The sequence below is a fragment of the Mytilus californianus genome, unplaced genomic scaffold, assembly GCF_021869535.1.
Source record: "Mytilus californianus isolate M0D057914Y unplaced genomic scaffold, xbMytCali1.0.p SCAF_5, whole genome shotgun sequence".
Lineage (NCBI taxonomy): Eukaryota > Metazoa > Mollusca > Bivalvia > Mytilida > Mytilidae > Mytilus > Mytilus californianus.
In genome coordinates this window covers 20,040,479-20,058,290 of record NW_026262701.1, presented here as the reverse complement: position 1 = coordinate 20,058,290, position 17,812 = coordinate 20,040,479, and the positions used below count along the sequence as shown (strand labels likewise).

The window sequence follows — 17,812 nt, the reverse complement described above, 5'->3', positions numbered from 1 at the left end:
TGTATGTAGGTAGCAGTATATACCAGTAGCAAAATTGTGAAAAATTTATAAATAATAAATTAAATTATGATCATGGCTTTATTTAGAGAATGAGTGAAAAATGAAAATCTTTTTCTTGTTTTCTGTCCTCTCATATGACTGTAAATGGAAGCTTAATTATGCTTGGTTGAACAAATTAATGTCAGAATTGGATGTTTTCTTTGAAGATTTTTTTTTTTTTTTTTTTTTTTTTTGCTGAGGTTTTTTATTCTTACTCTATTTTGACCTTAGGCCTGACAGTGGTTGCAGATCTGCTATCTGTTTTGTTTCATTCCAGAAAAGGAATATTGTAAAAATAAATTATAAATGTTGAACTTTGTTTCTGTTTTAAATCATTAAGAAATTGTCAGGACTTAGGAGAATTAGAGGTTGACATAATTATGACATACCTATCCACCATTTACAGCCCCTTTGACTTGTCATGCATGTATTTAACAAAATGTATTAAATTTTTAATGTTTCAACAGAAAATAAATTCTTCAACTCTTATTATTAAATGAAAACACCAGTCCCTCTCTTGTTGAAAGCTTAATAATATCATACAAAAATGCACTTTCAGGCTCCAACAAAAAGGTGAAATTACTTTATAGAACATGACGACATATATATGCAATACAGTTATTGTCAATGCCAATAGTATCAGAATGTATTCTGGGTGTGACAGCTTATAAGTATTTGTCAACTTAAATCCCAATCCCCAATCATATATATCAAATAACTAAATATTGCAAAACATGCAATAAACATGTTAGAATAAAATGCTAATATACTATGTTAATAACCTGAAAATAGTTTTTCAGTAATAATATGTAATTCTGGTGGAAAAAATTCAAATTAAAAAAGAAATCACAACATAAAACAAGGCCATGGAGTGTGAAAATTAATTATTTAAAAGGGTATAAAAAGTCTAAATTGTACCATCGGAGACATGTAAAAATATCTCTGGTAACATAAATAAATATGTGGAATAATGTAGAATTATAATATAAATTAAAAAAAATGTTGACCTGATATATATAATTCACAGAAAGGACATAATCATGATTAACAGGGTTTTATTTTTGTAAACTGGGTGTAAATTGAACAACTTATGAAGGACTGCTTTGAGAAGATGAACAGGGAATGAGCACAGGCATTTATATTATGATATGATATTATCATCATTCTTTTGCAATTACATTTGTAAGCTATAAAATAAAGATCCGACACTGTTCAAATTGTTTTCCTCCGTCTTTTATTTATGATTTGTCAGATCTTGGGATGTTAACACTGGGGTCATGTAATCCAGGACAAATCCTGACATGCTAACAGATCACAATAATTTGTCTCCCCAAAAAAAATGCACTTATTAAAGGATATGATTGGGAGCTTTATATATATATTCCTATATGGATAATGTGCTGAATTTTTAAGAAAGTAGACTAATGTACACAAAATTATAATTTTGTGTACTGAAAAACATCATTTAGGCATAAAAATAACAGATTTTATTCATTTCAATGACATGTTGGCTGTCTTTCCCTCTGTGGTAAGTCTGCCATATTTCTTAGCTGTTTTGGTCAAGAGCAGTGAAGTTTTAAGAAAAAATGATAGGGAGTCATTGCGCGGCCTTACCAAATTCTGATGTGTATTGAATTTGTACTCGTGTGTAAACAACGAATGGTAACATCATATGACCATCCCAATTCTGTTCTCCAAGTTCGTGTTTATCAAAATAAACCAGACACATTTATTTTTCCTAGTTAAACCAGGCATGTGTCAATTCGTTCCGAGTAAAAAACTTGTCAATGATATTCGAAGTTGAAAAAAATGGTGGTTCTAATGACTGAAAATTAGTGACTTGAATTATTTTTCTGTGCAGCGACATCTGTTGACTGCTTTCTAAGAAATTATCTTCACTTGATTCTCGGATAATAAATCCGGGGTTTTAACGGACAAATCAGGTATTTGCTGTCAGGCTGGTAATTTAACTTCAATTTCCATCTTGTGAACTTTCAACTTTATTCAGCAGCACCTCCATGTTTACGCAATATTGCAAACAGCTATATCTTGGAGAGTAATCTGTTCCTTCAACACTAGTGACTATTTTGATCGTGAAATCGAAAAGAGGGCGGTAAAGAAGGTAGGCAAATAGAACAAATATCCGTGGTCATATATGTGACAAAGAAATTCAAAAACTGTAAATCAAGTTATGAGTGCGTTCATTGAACTGCCTGGAAATCATCGTTGGTGTTGATGACAGACTATTGTTAGTTTCTGTTGAATTCATATTTGCTTAGCCTAGCTACAATTAGAGCTCGACATATGGTGTAACTTGTAAATACAGTTCATGACAAATCGAACCATCACAAAGACATACCTACTGCGATGCAGACCTATTATTCGCATTAAAGTAAAGTCATATAAAATATTATCGCATTAAAGTATTTATATACATGAAAGTGCATTGTTCGCAGCTACAAGGCCTTCACAACTGTGAATAGATTAAAGTGATTGTCTATAACAAGAAATATAGACAATTCAATAGATATAAGAAGATGTGGTATAAGTGCCAATGAGACAATTCTCCATCCAAGTCACAATTTATAAAAATAAACCATTATAGGTCAAAGTACGGTCTTCAACACGGAGCCTTTGCTCAAACCGAACAGAAAGTTATAAAGAGCCCCAAAAATAACTAGTATTAAACCATTCAAACGGGAAAACCAACGGTCTAATCTATATAAAAAACGAGAAACGAGAAACGAGAAACACTTATGAACCACATCAACAAACGACAACTACTGAACATCAGATTCCTGACTTAGGACAGGTGCAAACAATTGCAGCGGGTTTAAACGTTTTAATTGTACCAAACCTTCATCCTTATCTGAAACACTAGTGTAAAATCACAACATAGAAAGACGCACTAAATAAAATATCAATTGAAATGGCTAAGCTCAATCAAAAGACATATTAACACAAGTTAACATACACTGAACGAATACATTTGATCTATGCTACAATGTAAATACAAAATCAATAAAAAAGAGATGAATAATTAAAGTAACAGTATTATATCGCTGTGAAATGTTAAACAATTTCAGAAAAACAACAATAACATTTATTTTTTACATTTTAAAAGACTTTATTTTAAATTCGATTTATTGACTTAAGCTAAAAACAAAATTGCTATTGAAGCAACCATGTACGAAACACGTTATCATGTCTAGAGATCTATTGAAATAGGTAGTTTTATAAGAAAAAACATGAAACCAATAAAACTATTCTTGAAGGCAGCATTCATCTATTTGGCAGTAAGTGGTACGTCTTTATTCATGAAAACACATCAATACACAATTTAATCGGTTTTCAAATGTCACATTATATCTAAATTAAAGCCGCTGAGCGACAAATCTGTTAAGGAGTATAGTGATAACCTATTGTAATTAAAAGAAGTTCCTGGTCATATGTTTTAAGTCCTTATTTTTCACGTGCACTACAAATAAAACATTACCTTTCCTACACCACGAACGTTTATCAACAACTAATCAATACTCAATTTATAAATGTTATGATTATCGTTATCACCCTTAGAAATCTATTGAAACAGATAATTTTATTAGAAAAAAAATGAAACCAATAAGACAATTCTTGAAGGCAAATTGCGTCTATTTGAATGTATGGTGAACCTGTTAATTCATGAATACATACCAATACACAATTTGATCAGTTTGCAAATACCACATTATATGCTAATCAAAAACACTGAGCGACAATTCTGTTGAAGGTTTTAGTGATAAACTATAACAACCTTGTAATAATAACAGGTTCCTGACCATATGTTTTAAGTCTTTATTTTTCACTTGCACTACAAATTTAACATTCCTTTTTCTATTCCACGTACGTTTAGCAACAACTAATTTATACTCAATCTATAATTGATATGATTACGTTTTGGTACAATTACTACTTTGGAAGATAAATATATTTTGATAACTTTAACATTTTAATTGATTCGATCAAGTATGTTCAAAGCTCTTACCGAATGAAAATAAAGCTGGTCAGTCCTTTATACAAAAAAGAAGTAAAATAAAATCTGAATGGACAATTCACTTTGAAAGCAAATAATTATATACAAAATCTACTCTTCTAATTTTGGACAATCATAAGTATAGAATGACATTAAAGTATCTTCTCACAAAAAAACTAACTTATAATTGATTTTACTATAACTAATTGGCACCCTTTCAAAAACATTTTTCCGTTTAAGCTTATAGACAAATTGACAGAACTTCTCTGCTTGATATAAATTATTGGTCAACGTAGATACAAATGTCCAGTTTAAATCTTGGCCCTAAAATTTGAAAAAAAGAAAGCTCTTCACATTTTTAATGCTAAAAAATACCACGTGAAAAAAATAACTACTAGTACTTATGAAATAATCTGAAAGCCTCTGAATGTATGATGTCATACAAGAAGAAATGGACAATTGGGATAAAATTCCCTTCTACACCAAGCTTTGGGGAAAATTCATAATCAGCAAAAATCTGAACACAGCTTATTTCTGTCAAAGCTACATTTCGTCCTTGTTCAGTCTCCCTTTTATGTTGCCTGCGAAGAAAGCTGCATTCAATTATGGACTTTTTGATAAACTTAATTTTATCTTTTGATCATACGTAGTTGTTTCAAGAAAGGTAATTACATAAAATGCCCAATGAATTACTTTTATAAGCCGATGCCGCAGACATTTCACTGGCATCTTTATATGGCATAATTAAACAAAACTGACAATTCAAATTTACTTCTTACAGTACTTATGTACTGCTTGTTGATTGTTTCATATTACTGGAAATGTATCAGATGACATTTGTTTTAGATTAAAATAACAGAATAGTTTGAGAAATTTTGCGTGTACCGATTAAAGTTAGAATTTTATATAAAAGATTTTATGTGCAAAACTGCTACCACTGGTTTCAGAACATTTGAGGGCTTTCTATCGAACTATTTTTGATCATTTGTTTAGTTGTTTAGTTGTTATACATTGTGACTTTGTCTTGTCTCCAGGACTTTATCACCAATTGGATAGAAGACTTTTTTCCATATTTAAAAAATTGGATAGACTGCAAAGTTTTCTATACATGTACTTTATAGTTATAATTATGTAATTATGTAAAAGCTGCATGGAATATTCGATCTAATATAGTCTCATAACTTTATATGTCATTGTATTATACTATTGTTCTCTGCTGTCTATTCATGTTTTATATATTATGTAATATATGTTGTTAATTTTGCCATAGCATGTTTATGCTTTTGCAATAAAGATTCATTCATTCATTCAGTTATAATTACGCACAGTACGGACAACTGCAATGATCTAAATTAAATGTTACAGTTTTGAATCGAATGATTAATTCAGCATATACAAAACTTTAAGAATAAAGCAATCAAGGTCCAAAAAAACAAGTTAGATTAATAATTGAATGTCTCAAAGAAAAATGAAGGTACAAATAATTGTTATTGTTGACTGTGACAAAGCAATCAATTTAAATTAACTAGAATTTGCAAGCTTAAGAAATATCAGTGATTGATCGGTTTAATATAGGACACAGTCTGGACGTGCTTTTATCATGTAATTTAACGCTTAACGATTCAAAAACGTTTGTTGGTTTTAATTTCTAACGATAGGTTCAATTCGTAGCTATCCTGTCATTCAAACATTCTTAAAATGACACCGTGTGTGTTGCTTTATATCACTTTTGTTATTCATGGGTAGTTTTGTACATAAATCACAGGCCGTTGATTTTCTCCTTTGAATTGCTTTTTGGGGCCTTTTATAGCTTGATATGCTCATTGTTGAAGACCGTACGGTGACCTAAATTTGCTCATGTCTAAGTCATGTGTTCTCTGGTGGATAGTTGTCTAATTTGCAACCATACCATATCTTATTATCTTATATTATTGATTAGTGGGACTGAAATGATTGATGCTTTATTGGGGTTGAAAGAAAAATCCATTGTGCTGAAACGACAAGATTGTCAAGTTGTTTGAAAAACACCAATGTAGTCAGTGCAGCAATCCTGAAAAAACATGAAAGCAGGGGAAATTAAGAGGATATATTGAATAGGAACATACATTATCCTGAGTTTTATTTTATAGTTGAAACTGTCTTATTACTTTTGTTATTTTTTTTTACTGTCTCATTGCTTTTGTTGATGTGTGTAACAGTCTCATTAATATTGCTTTTGTTGATCTGTGTAACTGTCTCATTAATATTGCTTTTGTTGATCTGTGTAACTGTCTCATTGCTTTCTTGGTGTGTGTAACTGACTAATTGCTTTGTTGATGTGTGTAACCGACTCATTACTTTTGTTGATGTTGATGTTGTGTACAAATGTCTCGTTTTTCTTCTTAATTTATATGTTGTCCTTTGAGTATCGTTGGTTTGGTATATTATATTTGTTTGTTGCAAGACTGTACATATTTGGTAGGATTGTACATGATAGTATACGTCAAAACAAATAAATCACATTCATCAATATTACCCTTTATCCTTAAATATGAGTAAATAACTTCTATGTATGTCTACAAAAACATTTAACGGCAATACGATTTATTGATATTTTGCGAGGAAAGTCATGCCGCAGTTCAACTATGATTATTTAAAAAAAAAATCATTAGAACTTTTTTTAAACAAAATGCAAAATTATTTTTGCTTTCTCTCCATGCCATATAATTTGGTTCATTTGTCTATAAACTGTCTTTGCACCATCCTCCCGTGTCTACTATATTAATACAATAAGGCGATCATAAAAGGTTTCATCTGAGTATTTCTAATGCCATTACTTCCACGAGATGTCAAAGCGTAAATATACCGTTATGTTAATCGAATATTTACTTCAGAGCTATAGTAGAAATTTTAGTTTATGAACTATACAGTTTTCATCTTGCAAATTTCGATATGACCGAATAATGTTTTAATAAGATAACATTTGAAATATAATTTGTTTTTTCTGTGATTGACTCTTGTCTTCACTTTCGCCTAAAGTGTCAGTCGTGTTAATCTGTTTTATTCGGAGTGTCTTTGTTGTTTGTTGTTATCCATATACAGAAAGAAAACGGTCACCCTCTAGGCTCTTCAGACGATATTTAAAACAGTATGTCAGAAGCAAAAATGATATGAAGCCTATTATGTTTGAAGCAATGCAATTTACAATACTGGTCTATTGTAAATCTTTTCTTCACGGACGAAATAGATGTATACATTGATTCTATTTGACGTTTCGATCAGAAAGACCAAGACCATTCCAGACAATTAGGACTATTTTATATATTGTATATGAAACTGAAAATAAGTTCTAGAAGGTTGTTATAAGCGTGACATCGGTTTAGTACTTCAAGTTGACAAAACTGTTCGTCTTTTATCATTTCGTCTGTCCTTCAGAATATAGTTAGGTCTTTTTGTTTATAAAATTGAAAATAAGTTCTTGGTGGTTATTATAGAATGTGACATCGGTTTTTAAATTGACAAAACTAATCTAGTATCGTTTTCGCAATCTGTCCTTGATGACATATATAGGTCTTTTTTTAAATAAGGTTATTATCCACAATTTGATTAGCAAGCCTACATTAATTTCCTTGGCAGCATTTGTTTTGCGTTTCCGATAATAAAATTAAGACTTAATGACTTAATTGTGTGCGTCCGAAGTTCGTTACTGGATTTGACTCATTCAGGAAAGCACAGACCCAAACATTCGCAAGTCAAGGATCTCTTAGAACAATCAAAACAGTAAGGAATACGCGCGGAAGTCTAAATTAAAAACAACGTTCAAACCTATGACTGCGTTGGATAAAAACCGCAGTTTTTATACGTGTGCATGCAAAACAAATTTCTTGGTAGAGGGATCTAAATACAGCACAAACGACATTTTTCAAAAGACCAAAAAAGTGAAAAAGTATATTTAAACAAAACGTGTTTGACTAACAGGTCGAACAACGGATGTTCTTAAACCCTGCTGATTGCCATTCGCGATTGCCAAAAAAACGGATCACAAGATGTAACAAAATGGATCTTTATTATTAATTTAATACCAAACAGAAAACAATAAACTTGCGGAAAACATGGTATACCACAAACATGAGGTGCAAACATTTGTACACCATATCCGCATTTCGACAATTAATGTCTCTTCAGTGATGATATGAATCGAAACGGTATTTGGAAGGCCCTATAATTTACCTCAATTTAGGATAGACTCTTGAATTTTGAAGAGTCGAAATAGGATAAACGGATCATATAAACCCGAAGGCAAATATAATACAAGCCCAAACGAAAAAATATAAATAAGTCTAAATTGAAAACAACGTTCAAACCTATGATTGCGTTGGATAAAAACCGCAATTTTTATACGTGTGCATGCAAAACAAATTTCTTGGTAGAGGGGTCTAAATACAGCACAAACAACATTTTTCAAAAGACCAAAAAAGTGAAAAAGTATATTCAAACAAAACGCATTATATATATATATATATATATATATATATGTATATATTAATTTTGACTTAAAGTTACATTCTTAGACATTTATATAATTTAATTTATGGCGTGGATCAGTGTGATAACCTGACGCAGTTACTAAATTAAATTATATAAATGTCTAGGAATGTAACTTTAACACACGAATGAGTGTTATAAAAATAGTTGTTATATTTTATATATCTACGCAATATTTCGCCAAACAAATTAGCTTCATCAGGCGAGTGCAGCCATCTAGGTATGAGGGTCTTTCGATCTTTTTTGGGGCTTTATCGAAAGCTTCTGTGATATTTTTGTTTTTGTATCCTCTTGATTTTAGTTGTCTTCTGAGTATTATATTATATAATAAGTATTACTGTTCATATTGAAAAAATGTTCATCGATTGATTTATCATGACTTCATGTGGTATCTGTCCTGCAATGTGAGTCCATGAGGTAGTTATCGTGCAATGTATATAATTTGCTTGATAACTTGCTATCGTTTCCGATAAGTTGATAATCGATAAGCGGGTCAACGATTGATTGATCATTTTCATGTTTTAATGTGGTAATGATGTGTAATAAAAAACAATTTGAAGAAATGAGAAGATCATGATTATAATGAATATTGCAGTTTTTTAAGCCTGGTATTTTTGTTGAGTTTTTTTTGTTTTTTTTTTTTTTTTTTTCTTGTATAAAACGATTTTTAAGAATAGATACATTAATTTTGTAGACGATACACGAATTGTTTTTTACCATATTTTTTGTTGAATTCTTATCACATTAAAATATTTATGTCATGTGACAAAATAAACCTTCCTTTATATTTTTATTACGAATTCATTTTCGAATTCATTTTCAGTTTTAGAATAATAGTGTAAAATAATCTCTTACATGTAAATACCTGAAATTTCCTCATTTCAATATATATATATCTCTACTGTTTTATTCAAACATCAATCATATCGCAATATCCTGCTGAAACATTATTTTCTTTTGATTCTATTTGTGGAAAGTTATTTAAAAAAAAAACTAAAGGCTGTCTTCCCAATACACAGATTATATTGTTAGAAGTTTTCATGACGTTGACTATCCATCCTCTGATCCTGTACCAGGAAGTATAGTCATTTAATATCTAATTCTGTAGTAAAAAAAAATAAAAGTGTGACTTTAGAAGTCTTGACGAAGCACCTGTCGTGTTTCTCATGATAGTTTTTTAAGATAACATGTTGTAAATCGTTATTCATTGTATAATTTCCTTTATCATGACTAGTAAAGGGGAAGTTTTATTTAACTAACGATATCTTGATTTTGACACCACATTTTAAGTTAGTGCAGATGTCATTTATAAATCATAATTATTAAAAAAATTCCGCCAAAGGACATAACCAGACGCTTGTTCATCTTCTTTTCACTGCGGACGCTACATTTTTAATCTACAAACAATGAAAAAACAACTGGACATAACATGTGATCATGACAGTTTATAATTATTTTATCACTTGGATGCTTCACTTTGTGATTAATATATCTCAAAAACAGACAAGAATATATTATTTTTCACATTGAAAATGATTGAAACACGGTCAAGTTATTTGATATGATTTTTTACCACAGATAAATAGAGATCAAGATTACGAACGCCTTTTAAATGCAACCAGAATTTTATTCGAATCAGTTCAACATTTCATGAACAGTAAATTTACAGAAATTAACACATCAATTATATTTCATGTCAACACAAAAAGTGCTGACTGCTGGGCTGATGAAATCCTCGGGAAGTAAACGTACACCAGCAGTGGCATCGACCCAGTGGTTGTAATTCATTTTTAACGCAGCCTTAATACCTTTTGTAACGAAGTCAGTAAGTGGATAAATAATTTTATTATGTAATTACAAAGTCAAGAAAGATTCTAAAGTTCAAATGTTAGATTGTTCACAAACTGTCTCTAAAGTTGAATTGTTCGAATGTTCATATCGTCACACGGACACCTGATCGTATAGTAGTATAACTGTTCGGTCCTGACTGAGTAATTCGGATGGTTAGTGGATTAATTCCAGCCTACCCACAAGGGGGAGACCTTGGCGGAATCTCCTGTCGGATTCTATCTGTACAAATCTCCCTCGTTCGAGTCCAAAGCTGGATCTTATATAGTTCAGTGGGCCATACAAACGGTCCATAGCTGTAGGCCGGTTACGTAGTAGTCTGGTTGTGGAATAATACTAGTCTGTGGTTAATTGTCAAACTATGCAATTAACCCCTGACGGATACATGTTATTTCACAGTAGACATGGTCATTTATTGGCTGCAGGATATATGTCTATAATATTCGTACCGATTGTTATTAAGTGTCTAAAGGTTACATGTAATCGTTTCGGATTTGCTGTATTTAGTTACTTCCTGATGATTAACGTATGGAACACAATTGTGTTACATAATGCCTTCCATCCAAAATAGAACGAAAGTTCAATAAAATACGGTATTTTTCTTCCTGTAGGTTATTCTAATAGTTTATTGTAAGGTTTCCGGTAACCCTCACCACAAATCTAGTTCATAAAATTCGGCAAATCCAACATCTGGATACATAGAGTTCATATGATTCATAAAGTTCAAGATTTGGGTATATATTGTGCATACTTTTTCCCGTCACCATTATAGCATATTGTTCATCAACTGCTGAAAAGGGCACACATCTTTGTACACGTGTCGGTCATCATCATCTCCATTACGAAGTAGTTGACGCATCTAGCTGGTTGGTTCATCCTTCTTAAGAGGCTGTTAACATCGGCCTTCGGTTAAGTTTCGTCCTTGATCAATGGCGCAGAGGAAGACATCTCTCTGGAATCAGTAACATCTGTCCCAACCAATCACGTAGACACCATTTTGTACCCATTGTTCGTGGCATTAGAACCAAAACTCACACCTTTCTTTTTGGCCAACCAAGATATATTCTGAACAAATTAACAGTACAAAAATATGGCTATTCCAATGAAGATCGCACCTAAACCCCACTGATAAACTTATCTCAATTTGGAAAAACTTAAATTTGTTAACTTCCCCTTATTTCTTTTTTTATTTATCAATCAGATTATTGATAGTTTGTTCACTCGCCTTTAGTTCGCTGGGTTATTCAAGCCTAGCAACATTTTGTAAAACAATTCCTATATATAAATCAATACGTTCTTTTTTTATATCGAATTATCTGTTTAAAACAAAAAAAATAAAAGGGGGAAACTGTCGTATACAACTTCTACAAGTTTGAGAATCCTACATAATAAAAACAAAAATATATGTATTTACGCAAGACGTAAGAAAATCATTGTAAATTTACAATCAAATAAGTTCAATTCGATCATTTTATATAACCCTACACCTACATGATACCTATAAAAATAATTACTAAAAATTATATGTGTTACTTTGTTACCAATTGTAATAATTTTACGTCTTTAACTTTAGTTTCTCATTAATTAATCTTAATGCTAAATACAGTCCACAAATTTATTCTCATCACTCTTAAAAATATTTAAGATTACATTGATAAAATTTAACTACGTCTTGCGCAATTTGTTACTGACTCTATATTTCCTATTTGACAACAACACCTTGTTGCGAAAAAAAAATGCCTTTCTCCTTAATCTATTACATTTTCCATAACAAGTTTATAGTTTCTTCATCATAATCTTTCCTTTCTTTTTTATATATATCATTTTAATTTGCTTTAAAACATCAGCAACCTACTGCCTATCCTTTTATACATTTCATTATGACTGAATGTATATATGTTGAGATTTTATTCATTCTTTTTTTTTTTTTTTAAACTTGACTTATTTCTTAAAAACCAAAACAATTTAAAGTTTTTTTTATGCTTATTTATGAACAAAACCCATTGTTTAGACTCATTTTTTGTTTTACTACTAAATTAATTATTTTCTTATTCTTATTTTAATTTCTGATAATTATCCTCATAATTGTTTTTAAAAAAATCTATTTTATTTTAATGCTAGTTTTCCTTTAATATCAATTATCTATTTCACTTAAAGTTTGTCATTAGTCATGAAGTTCATGTGTCTCTCATTTTTTACAAATATCAATCTACCACAAAAATACTGTAAATCCCTTAGGGCAAAACATATCAACATTTATCTTTAATGTGCTATTTTCTGAAGATACTTCTCTTTATCTATTAACATTTATTTTATGTAAATAAGGCGTAATCTAACACCATAAAACAACTTGCACCATTTAATTACTTAACATCACTTATGTTAATCATCCGAAGAAGGGGTTGGAATCTAAAATTATAGACTATTTGTTTTCTCTAAACAAATGTGCGTAAACACTACCCAACTGCGTAAACCCATAATCATCAATGGCAATAACACGCAAACAATGTATCCTCAATGTACCCTTAACTTCATCTACCAAAGGTTCTAATTCAACCTTAATTTACACCGGTGCTCTACTAATTTTACGTAAGATATATATTTTCTAGAATAATTGAATGTATCTTCAAGAAAACAACCCATAATATATATGATCAAAAACCATAAATACGAAAAAATGCTATAGTATCAGACATTTTACTTTTTTACATATTTACTCTAAACGAAAAACTAGCTTCTTCAAACTTAAAAAAAAAAAAAAAAAAAACCCGTTGTATTTAAAAGAATCATATATCATATATAATGTATCCTATCTATTAAATAACTGCATATAAAAATAACTAAAAAAAAATCTTCAATTGTTTTAAGAAGATGTGTATTCATAATTCTTAAATTGACGTACAATATTTTAAAAAATACTAATAAAAAATTTCGTGCGAACCACAGCTCGTGAACAAACTTCTGATTTTAAGCCTTTTAAATATACGGCCTCACTCCCTTTAAAATTAAGAACTGTACTTAACATGTGTGCCATTCCTTGGAAAGCCATTTCTACTTTTTGCGCTGACATAGAAATATCTTGATTGTCCGTAAAGAAAAAATGAAAGTAACTTAGTTCTTACGTTTTATATTCCTTTGCGTTGTTTTAGCCAATCCAAGTCGATCCTGCTGTCTCGGCACCAAATTTACGACTTGTAACGAAGTCAGAAAGTGGATAAATAATTTTATTATGTAATTACAAAGTCAAGAAAGATTCTAAAGTTCAAATGTTAGATTGTTCACAAACTGTCTCTAAAGTTGAATTGTTCGAATGTTCATATCGTCACACGGACACCTGATCGTATAGTGGTATAACTGTTCGGTCCTGACTGAGTAATTCGGATGGTAAGTGAATTAATTCCAGCCTACCCACAAGGGGGAGACCTTGACGGAATCTCCTGTCGGATTCTATCTGTACAAATCTCCCTCGTTCGAGTCCAAAGCTGGATCTTATATAGTTCAGTGGGCCATACAAACGGTCCATAGCTGTAGGCCGGTTACGTAGTAGTCTGGTTGTGGAATAATACTAGTCTGTGGTTAATTGTCAAACTATGCAATTACCCACCAAACACAGAACATTTTAGAAACGTTTTTTAAAGGTTTCAAATAAGTTAGTGTCGAAAAAACGTTTAAGAAATGTTTTTAAAAGGTTAAATTGAAACGTTTTCTGTAACTATAGTAGAAATGTTTCTGCAAACATTTTTGAAACGTAAAAAAAACATTTTTTCAAAAATGTTTTTGATGAACATAAATAATACATTTTAAAACAACGTTTTTAATTTTGTTTTTTAATAATGTTTCAAAAATGTTTTTTAATTAGTATAGAAAAAACTTTATAAATCATGTTTCCCATATCACCGCAATATTTTTGTTTTTAATAATTACTTTCAATTTTAAATTTACAAAAAGTCATCTTCGATCTGTCGATATGATGATATGTTATGTAAAAAAAAAATTCTTGTATTCTAATAACTGGTTTATTTTCTATAGAACCGGGAACCAGTTGTAACTTATTAGTTAGTTTCGTATTTTATTTCTATATTTCCATTTATCGCATCTCTAAAGTATTATCATATTCGAAGATAGACATTTTAATTGGGAAAATGTATTATTTACGACAATAATTTGTATTAAAGCAGACTTCTTCATTAGATAAAATTTGTTCGAAACTTCCGGATACTCTCACCGCCTTTTTTAAATTGGGGAAAACAACGACACTAGACATGCTAGAAGAGCAGTTCTACAGAATAGCGTTCAGTCTATGAGGTATGTATAAAATCAATAAACATTCGATGTATTTTGTAGAAATTGAGAGAAATTACTGCATTATTTTCTCCATGACATTCGTATGATTTGCATGAGTCTATTTACATGATTAACAGATTTAACTACTACAGGCATTAATTCACATTCACCACTGCATGATGCCATCACGTGTCAATTTGTCATGCCTCGTGGGCTACTGGTCTGACTTTTACACGAGTCAAATAAAAACAAGCCTCCGAAGACAGCATAATTAATAATTTAAACTACCCAGAGCGTAGTCAAATGATAATGACGTTTTGTACGGCTTTCTTATTTGACAAAAAAAAAAATGTGGATACCCTCCTCCAACTTCGTAGAAACAGCAAAAATCAAAAATATCCTTTCAAGACGTCATATTTTTTTTGGACTACCCATAGCCGTGCTGCCAGTGCTGGGCCTCATTTTACAAAATATCTTATGTTTTACTAAAATTGATTGTAACTTGCCAGTCATGAACAATTCAGTATACCGCAAAATGTAACTGCATTTGATACGTTACACGATTGAAACATAAAACAGTTAAAAAGTAATCATAATCAAGTGTTATAGTAAATAAAAATATTACGCAAGGGCACCTGACGAGGATGAACGGCCTTGGTCGAACTTGACCTGAATGATATCCAAAACACCAGGTGTAATATTTTCAATTGAAGAAATTCATATACGACCAGTGTTGATTACCACAGATCATTTACGTTGGGAAAATCCTTTCAAATAAATAGATGTGTAAAAGTTTATAATGTAACACCAGAACAATCTACCGAGAAAAGGTCAAATCAGATTTTAACAGTTAAAGATAATATATATTAATTTAAAGTAAATATATATAAGCGAAACATGATATATACATAAATAAAAAAATCATGCATTAATAGAATAAACCTGTAATTGAAGACAAATATTCAAATGCATATAAAATTGCATATAACATATACACAGCGATACATGGAAAATCATTATAGAAACTCGATACGGACAAGAAATAAAATATCTTTAAGGCAATAATATTAGTATACGTAGGTTTTGCTAAGATTGGTTCATGGACTAGATTATTTATAAAACAAATATTTGATTTCACGAAAAATAAATAAATAACAACAGGACTAAATTGTGATTTTGTAGGTCCAGTATTTGGTGTCACAGGGTGGTCACAGCCCTTCAAACTGTATAGGAAGGATGATGAAAAAGTGTGGCACTAATCAGTTATGGGCCAAATAAAGTCTGATGGGGCAAAAGGGAAAAGAGGCATTCACAGGTCACCCTTTGTGAAGGATAATCATGAGTAAGTTGATTAAGAAAATATGTCGAACATTTAAAAGCAAGTGCCACTAATATAGATTTGATTTTTTATCTGACTTTAATCTCAAAAAGAATTCATATGATGAATATGAATATAATGTTTCTCACTTATTATTTTAGATAGAAACAGAGTGCAAAGTTACATTAAGTTATTATATATATATATAAAAGTTTAAAGAAGTTAAAAATAATAATGAAATATATCTTTTTAATTCTGTAATACTTTTTCAGAAAGTTGTGCAAGAGTGTTCCCAAAATCCAAGGTTTCCGATATGGAGGAAGTCTTAATTGACTTCCTAAAACAGGCCCCACACAAGCCAGGAGGACCAAAATATAAGGTATTTTTCAATTGAATAAAATATCTTAATAAACGTTTAAGTGGAAGGTTTTATTTATTTAAAAGTTTATTTTTGCAATTTGAATATCTATACACAAATTTCTGAGCCACTTATAGCAATATTACATTTGCCAACCATGCAGAACTTCTGTTTATTTAGAGACATTAAAATAATACATTGTTATGTTCTTGACGATGGAATTATTGTCTTTATCCTGCAAGTAAAACATTGAGATTTACATTTGTAGCAATTGCTTTTGACATGTAAAATATTATTTATGTTTTTTGCCTATCTTAATAATTACTTGGATTGCAAAAAATAGCATAATTTTCCCTTTATAGATTTAATGAAATAGCGTGATTACAAGGGAGTACAACAACTAACTGGGGTTAAGAGTTATATGCTAAACAGTGTACTTGGGCGTACTGATCTCGTTAACACATTGCTTTTGATCATTTCAGAAACCTGTAAGAAAAGGACAGACGATTGCGCAAGAAGAATTGGAGTCTGAACAAATAAATCTGTTTAAAAGTACATTGATTCTACTGATTTTAGTCCTGTCAATACTGTTTTTTTTTTGTTGCAAAGTAATTAAAGATGTTTATAAAACCATATTCCAATTTCTGTAACAATTGAAGCTTTGGTTATAAACTAGATCATTGATTGAAGTTATTATGATAATATGTCAAGTTCTCGGTTTAAGAGATATGTTATCCCCTTGTCAATGCAAGAGCCTTATTGAATTGAATTTCAAGGTCACAGGACCAAGTTGAAACAGTTAGAGGTTGACAAGCTTTGCATTGGCATAGTTTTTTTATAAAGAATATCTTCCTTTAGAGCTTTGGTGTAATGGTGAGTGTGGTCGCCTCAAGTGCGGAGGTTGTGGGTTGGAACTGCGGCCCGGCCAAACCAATGACAATAAAATTATTATTTGTTGCTTCTCCCCAAAATGAGTTAGAGCAAAGACTTCTTGGCCCGTAGTCAGAATAATGTGACATGTCATCCTGCAAACTTGCCTTGTGGGCTAGAACCAAAACAATCTGGCACAACATGTTGGTCTATTACAAGACAGGGTATTCATTTCTAATAATCATGTTCTCATCCAGAATATGCATCTGACTTGCCACTGGTCGTTAAACAACCAACCATCCATCCAAGCTTATGAAGATGTTGCTTTTTCTTCAATTAAACACGTGCATTACCAATTAAGAAATGAATGAAATACAAAACACTGCACAATCAATAATATATTTTTAAACCAAAGTAATGATGGTCGCACTAATGCATCATTATTACACAAATGTGTTGAAAATGTTTGTTGGAGGTTGACAGAAACGTTTTTCATAAAACCTTATTTCAACGTTTTCTGAATGTTCCAAAATAACGTTTTTTCAAAATGTTTTTGAAA

The 17,812-nt window shown here is 30.8% G+C and overlaps 2 long non-coding RNA genes across 2 annotated transcripts in view; both read left to right on the top strand.

Annotated features, from left to right (window-relative positions):
• Nucleotides 1-17,812, top strand: part of LOC127702058 (uncharacterized) — a 141,581-nt gene that overhangs the window by 48,112 nt on the left and 75,657 nt on the right. The window lies entirely within an intron of this gene.
• LOC127702055 (uncharacterized) lies at nt 14,451-16,938 on the top strand. The gene is made up of 4 exons (XR_007982271.1): nt 14,451-14,728; nt 15,890-16,049; nt 16,298-16,404; nt 16,866-16,938. It is a non-coding gene; the product is annotated as an uncharacterized LOC127702055 (long non-coding RNA).